The sequence below is a fragment of the Giraffa tippelskirchi genome, chromosome 3 (genome assembly GCF_054371585.1).
Source record: "Giraffa tippelskirchi isolate mGirTip1 chromosome 3, T2T-mGirTip1v1.2.pri, whole genome shotgun sequence".
NCBI lineage: Eukaryota > Metazoa > Chordata > Mammalia > Artiodactyla > Giraffidae > Giraffa > Giraffa tippelskirchi.
Window position 1 is genome coordinate 192,401,662 of NC_137277.1, and position 18,003 is coordinate 192,419,664.

An 18,003-nucleotide genomic window follows, 5' to 3' on the forward strand; every position below is an offset into this window, starting at 1 on the left:
ACCCAGGCGGAACAGAAGGGAGGAGGTCACCTTGCTGCCCTTCCTTTGAGGAATCAGTGGCTGTCCCGCCGAGGGGCCTTTCCATGGAGACCGTGTGCAATGAGTTTGGTATCTTGGAACTGAATAAAAATTCAGTTTAAACGTTTAAAAATTTTAAATTATGTTGTTCTTTAAAAACAAACCCCCTAGAACCTCTAACTTTTTTGTAAATTGAGGTTCAAAAATTGAAGGTCAGTTTTCCTTCCACTGCGGCATTCTGTGAAGAAATGTGCATTTTCTGAGAAAAGAGAAAAGGGAAGGAAGCAGAGAAGCCAGCGGTGCCCCAGCAGTTTGGCAAAGGCCCTGGGAGGTCACTTGTAAATGCTGAGCTGTTGCAAACCTGCAGTCAGTCTCTTCCTCTGGCTGACGGGCATGGAGCTCTGCAGGCTTGTCCTTTGCATGGGTGCCCTTGTTTGTGGAAATCCAGCTCAGGAGCCATCTCCTGATGAGTAAGAATTTCCCAGACGAGTTTCCCAGGCAAATCCCGCAGGGCCAGGGGCTCCTTCCAGCATTGTATCTGTCTGTCTAACTGAAAACCAGCAAGGACATATTTTTGTTTAAATCTGGTTTCTTTAAATCTGGCCCATCATGCTGGCCTTAGAGTAGGCCTGGTTGATATTTCTCTCTCCCTCAATAGGCTTGGGTTCCAAGGATGAATTATAGTCAGTTGTCCATGATTTTGCAGATGAGGAAACTGAGACCCAGAGAGGGTGGAGGACTGTCCGAGGGAGAATGGGATATCCTTCCAGGAACCTGGCTCCTGGGTTTTTGATGACCTTTCTATGCAGCACGGTCTTTAATCAGCAAGTGTTGACATTGAGGATAAACTATAGGTGAAAAGCTAAATGGCTTTTTTAAAGAATATGCCTACCAGCTGTGCATCTTATGGAGTATTTTTACTGCATTCCCAACCTTGGGAGAGTGCTGGGCACAGGGCAAATGCCTCATAATTTTTATTGAATAAGTTCAATTTCACATAATTATATCCATGGAAGGGTCAGCAACACTATGAGGTATATTAGAACAGTGGTCTTCACAGTTGGTACTTCACAGATCAGTAAAGAAAACTTTTTATTACGAGGACTGTAATAGGATTGCTAGGGTTTAAGTTTATCCCACACGGATATTTAAAAAATGAAACAAGTCTCTCCCATCGTCTCCAAGGCTATTGGAGGTCTGTTGAGGACCCCACGCAAGGGAGGTTCTACCTCTTGAGACACCCCTGCTTCAGCATCTCCCTAAGCCAGCAGCCTGGGACAGCTGAGTACACTCGAAATCCTTCCTTGGCTTCAGGGGTTTTTGTGGAAGACAGTTTTTTGACAGACAGGAGTTGGGGAAGGCTTTGGGATGATTCAAGTGAATTGTACTTATTGTGCACTTTATTTCTATTGTTATTACACCAGTTCCACTTCAGATCATCAGGCATTAGATCCTGGAGGTTGAGGGACCCTGCTTTAGTTCCCGCTTTCATCCTTGACGCAGCTCCAGCCTGCTTCCTCGTCCTCTTCCGCCTGCAGAACTCTCTGCTGGGCTTCTCTGAATATGACGATGCGCCTCCTTCCCTCACTTCCTTTCCTGATCCTGAGTCTCTTCTCTTAACTGGGTTTCCCTGATCTCCATTTAGGCATGTTTGCATGCTGTGCATGCATCCCACCAGCATCTTGAGTATGTTGTCTGATCGTTTACTATCAGGATACCCTCAGTGGCCAGATGTCTATTTCAATCTTTACCAGTTATGAATGGGCTTGTTTGCTCTAGCCTTCTTGGAGAGTTTGAGGACAGATTCTTTGTCAGATATGCATTTTTTAGGAAAACGATGTTATTTATTTTTGGCTGTGTTGGGTCTTTGTGTGTGGGCTTTTCTCTAGTTTTGGGGAGCATGGGCCATAACTAGTGGTGTGCGGGCTCCTCACTGCAGTGGCTCCTCTTATTGTGGGGTACAGGCTCACGGGCTTCAGTAGTTGCAGTATGTGAGCTCGGCGTTGTGGCTTCCAGGATCTGGAGCACAGGCTCAGCAGTTGTGGCACACGGGCTTAGTTGCTTCATAGCATGTGGGGTCGTCCCACACCAGGGATCATACCTGCATCTCCAGCACTGGCAGGCGGATTCTTGACCACGGAGCCACCAGGGCATATTTTAGATTCTGGTTTTCCACACAGTATCTGGTGAGAGAGGCCAGGATCAAGAGGCCTGGCAGCTGGGAATCCTCAGCCACAGTTCTGGCTGTGCTATCAAAAGCTCTGGGGCCTTTGGCGAGCGCCTCAGCTTTCCTGGGGCTGTTTCCTCCCCTCAGAAATGCCCTGCTGTTGGATTGCAGCCACCAAGCTCCTCTGTCCCCGGGATTTCTGAGGCCGGAATACTGGAGGGGGTGCCATTTCCTTCTCCACAAGACAGCATTTTGAAGATATTTTCTCCTGGGTATTGGTTTTGATGAAGGAAGGGGGATCCCTTCCGGGGCTTGAGAGTGGGTTCTTGTCTGACACTTGGAAGTGAGTTGTCCGAGGACGGAGCGCTGTCCAAGCGAGAGGCTTGATTGGGAAGGGCTGCCGGGGTGGAGGGCGGGAGGGCGAGGGAAACGGAGAGAACTGCTCTGCCACGCGGCTCACAGTCTCAGGTTTTATGGTCATTGGGTTAGTTTCTGGTTTGTCTCTTACCCGTCATTCTGAATTGGGATCCTTCCTGGGGGCACACGCATCCCTCAGCTGAGACGGATTCCAGCGAGGAGGATCCTGGGAGGTTGGTAGGACCTTGGACTGGAGTCCCCCATCTCCTTTTGACCTCTCCAGAGTCCTGGTTGGTGGTAGCTGGTTAGTTCCTGGCTCCTTACCAGGACCTCCTGTTGTAAGGAGACTCCTGCAAGTGTTTTCTCTTCTCTGGGGCCTGGCAAGGGCGGGTGGTCAGTGGTTCGTTTAACAGTTTGTCTTTTGGTTCTCTTGAGTAAGTTCCCTCACAGAGTCAATGTATAAAATTGTAAAAGTCAATGTTTTAAGTAATTTATATTCATAATTTGGTAAGTTGGGTTTTTTGTTGTGTGTTAGAACTCATCACCAGGCCAAAGGTCATGTAGGTCTTTTGTTGTTTTCTAAAATTTTTATAGTTTTTTAATTGAATTGTGTCAGTTGCAAAGTTTGTGTTTATGTTCATTTCATTCCATATGGTTTTTTTAAACATCTATTTATTTTTTTATTTTTTAAACATTTTTTTTTAATTGAAGGATAATTGCTTTACAGAATTTTGCTGTTTTCTGTCAAACCTCAACATGAATCAGCCATAGGTACACATATATCTCCTCCCTTTTGAACCTTTCTCACATCTTCCTCCCCATCCCACCCGTCTAGGTTGATACAGAGCCCCTGTTTGAGCTTCCTGAGACATACAGCAAATTTATTTATTTATTTATTTATTTCAGTAATCAGAGTTTTAATTGAATACAGGAAAAGAGGCATTATGCATACTGGTAGTTATGTTACATGATTATATCTTTCTAGAGGACAATTTGGCAGTACATATTAGAATTAAAAATTTCCATTCGCTTTGATTCAACAAATCCGTTTTTAGGAAATTTTTCTTACCAAATTAGTTGTTGTTGTTATGACTTCAGTCATGTCTGACTCTTTCTGACCCCGTGGACTGCAGCACACCAGGCTTCCCTGTCCTTCACTATCTCCTGGAATTGGCTCAAACTCATGTCCATTGAGTCAGTGGTGCCATCCAGTGATCTCCTCTCTGTCACCCTCTTCTCCTGCCCTCAACCTTGCCCAGCATCAGGGTCTTATCCAATGTGTTGGCTTGTCGCATCAGGTCAGCTCTTCGCATCAGTATTGGAGCTTCAGCTTCAGCATCAGTCCTTCCAATGAATATTCAGGGTTGACTTCCTTTAGGATTGACTGGTTTGATCTCCTAAAATTATTTGTACAAGTTAGCAAAGATACAGTGTAGTCATAATGGTCGTGGTAGCCCTGTATTTTAGTGACAGAGAATTACAGTCATTCTATACACTTAATATCTTCATTCTAGCATTGGTTACCTAGGTCAGCCTTATTCAGTGTGTGAGGAGATTAAGGGTAGAGAGAAATCCTTGAAAAGGCTATTTCCTTCTTGGTTCTGGTTGCAATAACACACCCTCTGTTTCCCTGGTCCTTAAGGGGATATATGAACCTAAGTCTTTATTTGGGGTGTTGGGATTCTCTGAACTCCAATCTGACCCTCTGAGCAATGGTTCTCAGGGCTGGCTTCTTACTGAAATCATATGGCTAAGTATACTGATGCTAGGTCCCATCACTCGGTATTCTTACTTAATTGGTTTGAGCTCAGGCACTGATTTTTTCTAATGTTCCTAGCTAGTGGAATGATTCATCTCACTACACAGCTTAGGCTAAGCCTTGAGGCAGAAGGTCCCTGTTGAATGACAAGTATTATTATTCCTTCCACCCTTATTTCCATGTGCACAGCAACCGTGGTCTCCTTCACCCTGCCCAAATCCTTTCTCCTCCTCAAGGGAGTGACACCGCCAAACCAGGCACAATTAGCGTGGCACTAATTTCCTGCAGTCAGAGCTACAATGATCCTGATTATGGCTGGAAAACCGGGCGGCATTATTTTGTGCTAAACTTCTGAGTTCTGATTCATTTAATTTCATAGGCAGCAAAGCAGAAATATAAAATAGCTTCACTCCTGAATTGTGAGAGTGAGAAACTGCAGAACACATCTTTTGTTTACCATAAATCTCTAAAGTGCTGATATGAAACCTGACCCTTCCTGGCTTCCTGGAAACAGCCTGACTTTATCATTCAGAAACTGGAAACACTAGGACAAAAGGTCTGTTGGCCCTAAGAACTCATCCCCATCAAGCTACCAATGGTATTTTTCACAGAACTAGAACAAATCATCTCACAATTTGTATGGAAATATAAGAAACCTCGAATAGCCAAAGCAATCTTGAGGAAGAAGAATGGAACTGGAGGAATCAACCTGCCTGACTTCAGGCTCTACTACAAAGCCACAGTCATCAAGACAGTATGGTACTGGCACAAAGATAGAAATATAGATCAATGGAACAAAATAGAAAGCCCAGAGATAAACCCACGCACCTATGGACACCTTATCTTCGACAAAGGAGGCAAGAATATACAATGGAGAAAAGACAATCTCTTTAACAAGTGGTGCTGGGAAAACTGGTCAACCACTTGTAAAAGAATGAAACTAGAACACTTCCTAACACCATACACAAAAATAAACTCAAAATGGATTAAAGATCTAAACGTAAGACCAGAAACTAAAACTCCTAGAGGAAAACATAGGCAAAACACTCTCCGACATAAATCACAGCAGGATCCTCCATGACCCACCTCCCAGAATATTGGAAATAAAAGCAAAAATAAACAAATGGGACCTAATTAAAATTAAAAGCTTTTACACAACAAAGGAAACTATAAGCAAGGTGAAAAGACAGCCTTCAGAATGGGAGAAAATAATAGCAAACGAAGCAACAGACAAACAATTAATCTCAAAAATATACAAGCAACTCCTGCAGCTGAATTCCAGAAAAATAAACGACCCAATCAAAAAATGGATCAAAGAACTAAACAGACATTTCTCCAAAGAAGACATACAGATGGCTAACAAACACATGAAAAGATGCTCAACATCACTCATTATTAGAGAAATGCAAATCAAAACCACAATGAGGTATCATTTCACACCAGTCAGAATGGCTGCTATCCAAAAGTCTACAAGCAATAAATGCTGGAGAGGGTGTGGAGAAAAGGGAACCCTCTTACACTGTTGGTGGGAATGCAAACTAGTACAGCGACTATGGAGAACAGTGTGGAGATTCCTTAAAAAACTGGGAATAGAACTGCCATATGACCCAGCAATCCCACTGCTGGGCATATACACCGAGGAAACCAGAATTGAAAGAGACGCGTGTACCCCAATGTTCATCGCAGCACTGTTTACAATAGCCAGGACATGGAAGCAACCTAGATGTCCATCAGCAGACGAGTGGATAAGGAAGCTCTGGTACATACACACAATGGAATATTACTCAGCCATTAAAAAAAAAAAAACATTTGAATCGGTTCTACTGAGATGGATGAAACTGGAGCGCATTATACAGAGTGAAGTAAGCCAGAAAGAAAAACAATACAGTATACTAATGCATATATATGGAATTTGAAAGATGGTAACGATAACCCTATATGCGAGACAGAATAAGAGACACAGATGCATAGAACAATTTTATGGACTCTGAGGGAGAAGGTGAGGGTGGGACGTTCTGGGAGAATAGCATTGAAACATGTATATTATCATATGTGAAACAGAACACCATTCCATGTTCGATGCATGAGACAGCTCAGGGCCGGGGCAATGGGATGACCCAGAGGGATGGGATGGGGAGGGAGGTGGGTGGGGGGCCCAGGAAGGGGAACACATGTAAACCCATGGCTGATTCATGTCAATGTATGGCAAAAACTATTACAATATTGTAAAGTAATTAGCCCCCAACTAAAATAAATAAATTTATAAAAAAAAAAAAAAAAAGAGTTAACCTTCACAGAGAGTTAACTATGTGGTTGTCACTATTCAAAGGGCCTTTTATTTAGTCCTCAACACATTCCATGAAATAGGGTACAATTATAGCCCACCTCAATTTAAATAAGAGACAACTGAGGCTCAGAGTGGTGGAAAATGGTGGATTGTAATTAAAATAGGCAATCTGTTCTCAGAGTCTGCATTATCAGCCACAATACCCCAGTGATGCAAACTGTTCTAGCAGTGCCATTCAGGAAGCACGTGTGAAATGCTGGAAAGTAGGAATGGACTGCTGAAACCTCTTACATGTTTTCCATACCCAAATTGTCAGCCAGGTTATTTTGAAATTACTAACTTTAGGTATTTTTAGATAGTATGCTATTTATTTATTTTTAATTGATGATCGCTTTACACTATTGGTTTGGTTTCTGTCGTACATCAGCATGAATTCACCACAGGTGTATTAACCCTCTTGAGGCTCTCTCTCTCCTCCCGCGCAGCCCCACCTCCCTGGGTTATCACAGTCCCAGGGTCAGTCGCGGAGTCGCATAGCAGATTCCCGTTGGCCGGCGGTCCGTCCGTGCTGCTCTCCATTCACTCCCCTCTCCCTCTTGTCCCCCACCCTTGTCTGCAAGCCTGTTGCCTCTGTCTGCATCTCCATTGCTAATCTGCAAACAGATTGGTCAGTACCAGCCTTCTAGATTCCAAATACATGCATTAATGTGTGATATTCATTTTTCTCTGACTACTGCTCAATACGCTCTAGGTCCATCCACTTCATTAGCACTGACTCAAATGCGTTCCTTTCATGGCTGCATTCCATATAGACTCTGATGGTTCTTTAGCCGTGTTTTGAGGAGGGTCATGGAGCTATTCTCCATTTCAGTTTGGGCTTCCAGTCTGAGTGCTCACAGCAGAGCTGCTTCTGGGTGAGCCCTCTGGGCTCTGTGAGCGCGGGGCTGCCCGCTCTTCTCTGGCGGCCCACAGGGGGCGCCAAACGCCCCTCTGACCCGCGGGCACAGGACGCTTTGCCTTCAGACTCGGCTCGGTGACCAGCTGGCGGGAGGTTTGTCTCCTCAGGGCCGTCAGGGCTCGGGCTTCTGGATAACGGGGCTGAGCCCAGGCTGAGAGGAGCGGGGTTGCCTCAGTGCCCGCCAGCAGGGAGGTGCTGCAAGAGGGAAAAATGAGGATGAAGTAGACGTTTCCTGTGTCCAGCTGAGCGCTGACTGGAGGTCTGTCTCAGAGGACTCAGCCGGGAAACAGCTCCATGTGCAAAATGGTGGGTTTTCAGTTAGACTTCTGTTAGATGATCTAGAGGGTGACCAGTGATGTTCTTTAGTGTTTCCCTGTCACTCTTTCTTGAGAGGACTGTCCTTTTCTCTTTGCATGTTCTTGGCTTGATTTTCATGAACTGACCACGTACATGTGGGTTCATTCTTGGGCTCTCTGTTCTTTTCTCGAGTCCGTGCGTCTGTGTTGGTGCCAGTTTCTCACTGTTGTGGTTACTACAGCTCTGTGATGTAGTTTGAAGCCGGAGAGGAAGATGCCTCCAACTGTGTTCTTTTTCTCAGAGTCTTTTTGGCTGTTCAAGGTCCTTAGTTGTTACAGACTGATATTAGGAATATTTCTATTTCTATGAAAAATGCCATTGGATATTTTTTGTGATTGCAGTGCATTTGCTGATGGCTTTGGTTGGAATGGACATTCTAATTACTCATTGTTCCAGTGCTTGAGTGTGGAATATATTTCTGTTTATTTGTGTTTTCTTTAGTTTATCAGTGCTTTCTAGCTATCTAGTTTCTATCATATGGAAATAGACTACTGGTCTTTTATATCCTTGGTTAAATTTGTTGCTAGATGTTTTATTTTTTTTTGATGCAATTATAAGTGGGATTTTCTTAATTTATTTTTCTGATTGTTGGTGTATAGAAACACAACTGATTTTTGTATATTGATTTCAAATTATTCAACTTTACTGAATGTATTCTAACAACTTTTTGTGAAGTTATGTGGAAAATTTTATTTGTAAAATCTGTTTATCCTGCAGTAGGTCATCCAGAGGACCCAAGACATGGTGGCTACTAATGGACTCTTTCCACGGTGACAATGATTATCATAACTTCCCTTGAACTTGGTCTGGGTAAGTCTTGGCCTCTATAAGAAAGTTTCATGCCTGTCTTATTTTATTGTGTGTATTGACATGGTTGTTTTGAAAAATAATTTACTTTCCAGTAATCTAAAATGTAGAGAAAGCTCCTGATAATGGTAAAAAGTACTCCCATTTACCACATCACCTGAAATACTCCATGCGTTTTATCCAAAATGGACGCTTTCTCATGCGGAACCAGCACATAACCACCGAAATCAGGAAATCATATGGTTTCCACATTATAATGTAATTCACAAGCCCATTCCACTTTCAGCAGTTGTCCCAATTGTATGAATGTATCTTTTTTCCCATCCTCATCTAGTTTTTGTTTGGAGTGTTACTGAGATTTTCTGTCATTTGGACAACCTTGGTGGACTTAAAGCAGACAAGGTGAATATGCAATCAGAGTGGCCTTTTCTGTATGGAATTTTTATCAATAAAGATGTTTGTAATGTTTATTCATGTTGTAATCAATACTACATTCTTTTTTCCCATTGTAATTAAAAGTAAATAACATGCCATTTACCATGTAAATCATTGTAAACACACAGTGCTGTAGTGTGAACTGCCTTCACTTGTACAAACCCGTTTAGTAACATGTGTGCCTGTGTGTTTTTGGAGAAACCATTCCATGTCTAACGCTTTGCCCTCCTAAAGAAGTGTGCCCAGCTTCAATCCTTGGTCAACCCCACATGCCACAGCTAAGAGTTTGCATGTTGCAGCTAAATATCTGGCTTGCCTAAATGAAGGTCAACTCGGCGCAGCCAAACAAACAAATAAAAAACAAAAGAAAAGAAGGGTATGGTTGTTGTGCAGATTTACATCTTACCTTTTCCTGTTGATAAAGAGTTTCTCAAGACTGTCTTCCTTCTATCTGATAGAGAGAGAGACTTCCTTCAAAATGAGATTCTCTGGTGAATGTGACTCACAGGAGAGCCGTCCTGATGTGGGTTTCAGAAATGATCATGTGTCCTCTAAAAAAATTAATTAGCTCCAAATAATTCTCATGCTTTTAATTCTAATGAAATTAAAAGATGCTTACTCCTTGGAAGGAAAGTTATGACCAACCTAGGCAGCATATTAAAAAGCAGAGACATTACTTTGCCAACAAAGGTCCGTCTAGTCAAAGCTATGGTTTTTCCAGTGGTCATGTATGGATATGAGAGTTGGACCATAAAGAAAGCTGAGCGCCGAAGAATTGATGCCTCTGAGCTGTGGTGTTGGAGAAGACTCTTGAGATCCCTTTGACTGAAAGGAGATCCAACCAGTCCATCCTAAAGGAAATGAGTCCTGAATGTTCATTGGAAGGACTGATGTCGAAGCTGAAACTCCAATACTTGGCTACCTGACGCGAAGAGCTGACTCATTTGAAAAGACCCTGATGCTGGGAAAGATTGAAGGTAGGAGGAGAAGGGGACAACAGAGGATGAGATGGTTGGATGGCATCATCGACTCAATGGACATAAGTTTGAGTAAACTCTGGGAGCTGGTGATGGACAGGGAGGCCTGGTGTGCTGCAATCCATGGGGTCGCAAAGAGTCGGACACGACTGAGCGACTGAAGTGAATTCTCATGCTGAAGAGGTGTATTTTGGGGTAGCCTCTGCTCCCCCTCACTTTGGATGTATCCCAGTTTGCTTATACAGTCATCTATGGAAGACATCCGATGTTTGAAAGTTTGTAGCTATTACAAGTGGAGCTGCTGTGGGTGATTGCATGATAGGGTTTGTTTGGATACTTTTTCAAAGCTGTTTTCTAAATACTAGACATGCAGTGTTTGATCCTCAGGTGAGCCTTGTTTAGCTTTGGAAAAAAACAGCTAAGTTGCGCTGTGGCATGTGGGATCTTCCCAGATAAGGGATCAAACTTGAATCCCTTGCATTGGCAGGTGGATTCTTTACCACTGAGCCACCAGGGAAGCCACTGTTTTTTTTGTGAGTTTACCGGTTCTAATAGGTGTGTAGTGCTACTTCACTGTAGTTTTAATTTGTAATTTCCTAATGATGTATAATTTTTGATGTTTATTTACTATCTGTATGTTTTCTTTGGCCAGGTGTTCAGATTTATACATTTTTAATAAGGTTGTTGCAGATTTTTTAGTATTATTTAAGTACAACCCTTTATCAGATATGTATTTTGTACATATATTTCTCTGTTTGTGGCTTGTGTTTAGGTTTTCTGAATAAGGTCTTTTACAGAGTTTAAATTTTTAATTTTTTAAAGGTCATGTTATAAATTTTATATCCTTTTTTGGATAGACTTTAGTTTTTCTGGTTAAAATTCATAAACAAAACTGAAGTACTGTAGATACAGTGTTGCATTTTGTCTGTTGAGAAGTTTGAGTGAATTTGGTGTAAGTTGGGAAATTTCTTTCTACATTCATTTGATTGCACATCGTTTCCAATTATTTGTATAACTGGTTTTGGAGATGTTATGGGAAGTCAGTTTCCCCACGTGAAGCTGCGTCTATGAAACATCAACTCTTTTCAACCCCTGGGAGTCACTTTCTGTCTTTTGTGTCTTTGAGTTTGGCTTGTTCAGATGTCTCACACTCGTGGGATCACAGAATGTTTGTCCTTTTTTGGTCTGATGTGTTTCACACAACATAATGACTATAAGGTTAATCCACATTGTAACGTAACGGCTGTAAGGTTCATCCACATTGGAGCATGGTCAGAATTACCTACTTTTAAAGACTGAATCATATTCCATTGTGTGTATACCACAGTTTGTGGAATTGTCTGCCCATGGACACTTGGATTCCTTCCATTTGTTGGCCAGTGTGAATAATGCTGTTGTGAATATGAGTGTAGAATTGTTTTTTTGTCAGCCCGTTTTTTTCAGACCTTTTAGGTACAAAACCTGAATTGGAATTGACATTGTATGTTAATTCCATTTGTTAGTTTTTGAGGAATTTCTGTAATGTCTTGCATGGTGGCCACGCCATTTCACTGTATTTTTTGTGTGGTAGATTATTGTTGAGGCGTTTGCATCTGCCTTATTTTGCATATTCACTCATCTCCTGGTGGACAGTTGAATGGGTTCTGAGAGAAGGCCAGGGGTCTCCAGAGGGAGGAAACAAACTGCAAGTGTCAGATTTTTTTCCCCTTCTTCATACAAACTTGAAAGGAGGTTTCTTTTAAAATTCTGTGTTGCCATGATGACACCTGGTTCCATCTGAACTTAACTTTTCTCAGACCTTGAGCTCACCAATGCCCTTTTCTTATGGAAGTGTTTTCTAAGCTACGTTAATGAACTATGTCTTTACCCTAGACTCTGTCTCTCTTCAAGTCAGTTCCACCCAAGACTCAGAAACTTGGCAAACCAGTGTGTTTTACTCATGCAAATGTTCTCTCAAGCTATGCTAATGAGACTCTGTTTTTGCTTGGAAACCTGTGTTTCTTCAAGATCCATGTCTGTCGTTTTATGGCCTGGGATGACTCACCTGGTGCCAGTGTTATCTCAGTGCATGTTGTGGGTGAGGGGCCTGGCGCCACTCTCTGAGTTTTGAGACATTTCCTTTCTCTAAGCAGCAGCCTGCTAGTAGCTATGTATCATCTGGCTAAAGACTAGCAGCGGGGCACTGTTTCTCCCCCTTTCTGATGTCTATGTCAGAAGCTTTCTCTCTCTCTTTTGTACTTTAATAAAACTGTTACACAAAAGCTCAGAGTGATCAAGCCTCGTCACTGGCCCAGGATTGAATTCCTCTCTGGAGGCCAAGAATCCTGGCGGCGTTGATGGCTCAGCAACAACCTTTCATCTACCTTTGGGCTATTGTAAATAACGTTGCTATGAGAAGTTGTGTACCAGTTGTTGTTTGAACAGCTGTTTTCAGTTATTGACATGTATATCCAAGAGTGGAATTGGTGAAATAAACAGTAAGTGTATTTTTATCTTTCTGAGGAAATGCCAAACTATTGTACACATAGTCTACTATTTTCCATATCCACAAGCAAAGCGTATGGTTTCCGATTTTCTACATTGCTGTTAATATTTAATCTTGATTCTAATTGTTTAGTGAATGTGCACAAATATTGCATTGTGACTTTAATCTGTATTTCCATCATTACAGAAAAGAAATATACCCAAGACAATTTTTAACTCAAACCTCAGCATCATGCTTAATAGCCATAGCTGTTGCCTTACCCAAAATTACTAACAGTTACCCTATATATTAAAAGAAAATTAATCCCCAAAATCACTCATCAAAATTCATTAGGATAACACAAACAATTCTACCATGTTAATAAATCCAAACCTACTACAAATTTATGAAGATTTTGGAAAAAATCTTATAAACCTAACAATACAATGAATGTCATCAATATTCTTACTTGGAATTGAAACATGGCAATGAAAGGAAAAATCATTGTGTTTTGACTGTAGGAACAGTAATGATGAACATTTGAAAATTCAAGATGTTAATCATAATTGTTAACAGTGCATTTATTGATCCACCATCCCCATCAAATATAATGAAATTCCCATTGTTTGCTTTGTATTTGTTTACTTTTGCAAATGAAATCACAACAGATTTATTTCTAGCAATATGTTGTACATGAAGTGCAAGTCATATGTACCAATATGTAAACAATCTATGGATTATTTGTTATTTACATGGAAATGGAGGTTCCACGTTTTTTCTTTCATTCGTGTAGCAAGAAGCCTGCCACGTGAATTTTACACTGTATTAGAATTATGAACATTAGAATCAGCTTACTGTTTCTTTAATAGCCGTAGCGTTTATATGTTACCTGTTGCAGTGAGTCTCAGTGTCCTTTAGAGGAGAAACAGGTTTGTCAAATTTTGTTTTCGCCATTCCTCCCATTCCTCCCATTGGCACTAAGTTATTCAAAAGAATCAGAGGAGGATTCTGGTCCTCACTTGATTCTTTGCCTTCCATTTTATCCTCCCATTTTTTTTTTTATTGCAGTTTTAGCAGTCGATTAACTACTAATCTTTCATGAAACAAGAGTCTGGTAATCCAATAGGGATCTCATCCAGTTCTAGCAAAATCTCATTTCATCCAAACTATAAAGTTGAGGATCCCTTGGTTGCTTTGTTCTTATTACTAGTCTTAATAATTCTAATAGTATTCTTATCTGACCCTCTAGGAGACCCAGAAAATTATACGCTAGCTAACTCCTTCAACACTACCCCTTCACATCAAACTGAAATAATACTTGTAATTTGCATATGCTATTCTGTGATCTAGTCAATAAATGGATGTATTATCCCTAGTATTCCTAACTGTCATTTTGGCAGTTGTCCCAGTAGTTTGTATATCAAAACAATAAAGTGTAACATTGATACCTCTTAGCTAATGTTTTTTTGGATTCCCAGTAGTGGACCTATCAACACATATGAATTGGAAGAGAGTCCATTGAAGAACTGGCATCTGTTCTATATTTTTTTGTAATTTTTGTTGTTACAGCACTAGTAAGCATTATTAAAAGTAACCTGCTAAAATGTAAGCGTCTTTGTAAGAAATGGAGAGTAATCTCTCTCCTTAAGACTCAGGGAGGATGCTCTAGCTCTCCCATCAGCACTCAAAGTTGAAATTCAGCTTAAACTAGTCCCCAAACAATTTGCTTACAGGACATAAACACTATCATTAAGTGACATACAAGCATTCAAAACTGATGCCATAAAAGCAAATAGTGCTGTTTACTTGGAGAATTATATGCCCTTCTACATATATAAGTATAGTACTATGGTTTATTATAGTACTTTAATAAACCATGGTACTTTTTATTTAAATATTTATTACATGATAGGTAAAATCATGAATTATCCGATGTGTTTAAGTGTGTATATCAGCCAGTTGATACTATACAACACATTAAACAGTTCAATCCACTTTAGATTCCAGTTGGTATTAATTTTTATAGGGGTCATTGAAGTCATTAATGCTATATGATAGCTATGTATATTTACCATATATAACATGAAGTCAAATCATCTGTGGTCAACATGCTTATTATCATTGCTGATAATCAGAGCTTAATTATGAGGATGTGAAAAAGTATCCATTTGCCCCACAATATGCCTCTTAATTTCTGGCCAATGCTCCATGTGTATTTCTATAAATGAACTGTATGTGGTATCTGGTCCTTACTTCAGGGCCATCTCACATAAAATCATCTACTATTTCCCCTTAAATAAGACATCATGATGAACTTAGGACTAACCCACCATGCTCACACAGAAGTGGTTTCATGCATTTGCTATTTTTTAATTTTGGGGAGTTTTGGGAGTCAGCTATGGATACTTTGGCCACTTGATGCGAAGAACTGACTTATTTGAAAAGACCTTGATGCTGGGAAAGATTGAAGGTGGGAAGAGAAGGGGACGATGGGATGAGATGGTTGGATGGCATCACTGACTCAATGGACATGAGTTTGAGTAAACTGCGGGAGTTGGTGATGGACATGGAGGCCTGGTGTGCTACAGTCCATGGGGTCACAAACAGTTGGACACAACTGAGCTACTGAACTGAACTGAACTGTGGATGTCACCATCCTTAACACAGTCAAGCAACTTTTAGCTGAAATTGAATATTGTTTACAAACATGAACCATCATGTTATTGGTTGAATGGTCACAGGACAGAGAGCAATGACATTCATAGGTACACATGCACATTTTCAGATAAATAGTCTGTTTAATCAAACCCTCTTGAAAGAAAGAGAGAGAGTGCTAAGTCATCTCTGACTCTTGCGACCCTATGGACTGTAGCCTGCCAGGCTCCTTTGTCCATGGGATTCTCCAGGCAGGAATACTGGAGTGGGTTGCCATTTTCTTCTCCAGGGGATCTTCCTGACCCAGGAATTGAACCCAGGTCCCCAGCATTGCAAGCAGATTCTTGCACATTTCAGATAAATAGTCTGTTTATGTGTTTCCATGCACAGACAACCACATACACACAGTGGACTATTACTGAGCCATAAAGTAGAATGAAGTGATGCCTTTTACAGCCACATATAGATGGACTTAGAGATTATCATACTAAGTGAAGTCAGAGAATGACATATACAATATGGTATCAGTTATATGTGGAATGAACGTAAAAAAATACTAATGAACTTATTTATGAAACAGAGGTAGACTCACAAAAATAGGAAACAAATGTATGGTTACCAGAGGGAAAAGGTTAGTTCAGTTCAGTTGCTCAGTCGTGTCTGACTCTTTGCGACCCCATGAATCGCAGCACGCCAGGCCTCCCTGTCCATCACCAACTCCCGGAGTTTACTGAAACCCATGTCCATCGAGTCAGTGATGCCATCCAACCATCTCATCCTCTGTCGTCCCCTTCTCCTCCTGCCTCCAATCCTTCCCAGCATTAGGGTCTTTTCCAGTGAGTCAACTCTTCGCATGAGGTGGCCAAAGTATTGGAGTTTCAGCTTCAACATCAGTCCTTCCAATGAACACCCAGGACTGATCTCCCTTAGGATGGACTGGTTGAATCTCCTTGCAGTCCAAGGGACTCTCAAGAGTCTTCTCCAACACCACAGTTCAAAAGCATCAATTCTTTGGCGCTCAGCTTTCTTCACTGTCCAACTCTCACATCCATATATGACCATTGGAAAAACCATAGCCTTGACTAGACAGACCTTTGTTGGCAAAGTAATGTCTCTGCTTTTAAATATGCTATCTAGGTAGGTCATAACCTTCCTTCCAAGGAGCAAGCGTCTTTTAATTTCATGGCTGCAATCACCATCAGCAGTGATTTTGGAGCCCAAAAAACTAGTCTGACACTGTTTCCACTGTTTCCCCATCTATTTCCCATGAAGTGATGGGACCAGATGCCATGATCTTAGTTTTCTGAACGTTGAGCTTTAAGCCAACTTTTTCACTCTCCTCTTTCATTTTCATCAAGAGGCTCTTTAGTTCTTCTTCACCTTCTGCCATAAGGGTGGTGTCATCCGCATATCTGAGGTTATTGATATTTCTCCTGGCAATCTTGATTCCAGCTTGTGTTTGTTCCAGCCCAGTGTTTCTCATGATGTACTCTGCATAGAAGTTAAATAAGCAGGGTGACAATATACAGCCTTGATGTACACCTTTTCCTATTTGGAACCAGTCTGTTGTTCCATGTCCAGTTCTAAGTGTTGCTTCCTGACCTGCATACAGGTTTCTCAAGAGACAGGTCAGATGGTCTGGTATTCCCATCTCTTTCAGAATTTTCCACAGTTTATTGTGATCCACCCAGTCAAAGGCTTTGGCATAGTTAATAAAGCAGAAATAGATGTTTTTCTGGTACTCTCTTGCTTTTTTGATGATGCAACAGATGTTGGCAATTTGATCTCTGGTTCCTCTGCCTTTTCTAAAACCAGCTTGAACATCTGGAAGTTCATGGTTCATGTATTGCTGAATCCTTGCTTGGAGAATTTTGAGCATTATTTTACTAGCGTGTGAGATGAGTGCAATTGTGTGGTAGTTTGAGCATTCTTTGGCATTGCCTTTCTTTGGGATTGGAATGAAGACTGACCTTTTCCAGTCCTGTGGCCACTGCTGAGTTTTCCAGATTCACTGGCATATCGAGTGCAGCACTTTCACAGCATCATATTTGAGGATTTGAAATAGCTCAACTGGAATTCCATCACCTCCACTAGCTTTGTTCGTAGTGATGCTTTCTAAGGCCCACTTGACTTCACATTGCAGGATGTCTGGCTCTAGGTGAGTGATCACACCATCGTGATTATCTGGGTCGTGAAGATCTTTTTTGTACAGTTCTTCTGTGTATTCTTGCCACCTCTTCTTAATATCTTCTGCTTCTGTTAGGTCCATACCATTTCTGTCCTTTATTGAGCCCATCTTTGCATAAAATGTTCCCTTGGTATCTCTAATTTTCTTGACGAGATCTCTAGTCTTTCCCAATCTGTTGTTTTCCTCTGTTTCTTTGCACTGATCACTGAGGAAGGCTTTCTTATCTCTCTTTGCTATTCTTTGGAACTCTGCATTCAGATGGGAATATCTTTCCTTTTCTCCTTTGCTTTTCACTTCTCTTCTTTTCCCAGCTATTTGTAAGGCTTCCTCAGACAGCCATTTTGCTTTTTTGCATTTCTTTTCCATGGGGATGGTCTTGATCCCTGTCTCCTGTACAATGTCATGAACCTCTGTCCATAGTTCATCAGGCACTCTGTCTATCAGGTCTAGTCCCTTAAATCTATTTCTCACTTCCACTGTATAATCATAAGGGATTTGATCTAGGTCGTACCTGAATGGTCTAGTGGTTTTCCCTACTTTCTTCAATTTAAGTCTGAATTTGGCAATAAGCAGT

General features: G+C 41.3%; 1 long non-coding RNA gene across 2 annotated transcripts in view; it reads left to right on the top strand.

Moving 5' to 3' along the window:
* The window catches only part of LOC145540544 (uncharacterized), a 42,236-nt gene that overhangs the window by 18,378 nt on the left and 5,855 nt on the right, over nt 1-18,003 (top strand). The window contains exons 4-6 of one of the 2 annotated variants that reach the window (XR_014078383.1): nt 8,621-8,713; nt 9,045-9,112; nt 9,604-10,122. This is a non-coding gene — a long non-coding RNA (uncharacterized LOC145540544). Of the gene's footprint in view, nt 1-8,620; nt 8,714-9,044; nt 9,113-9,603; nt 10,123-18,003 lie in introns of those variants that run through there. The other variant, XR_014078384.1, reaches the window with a different exon arrangement.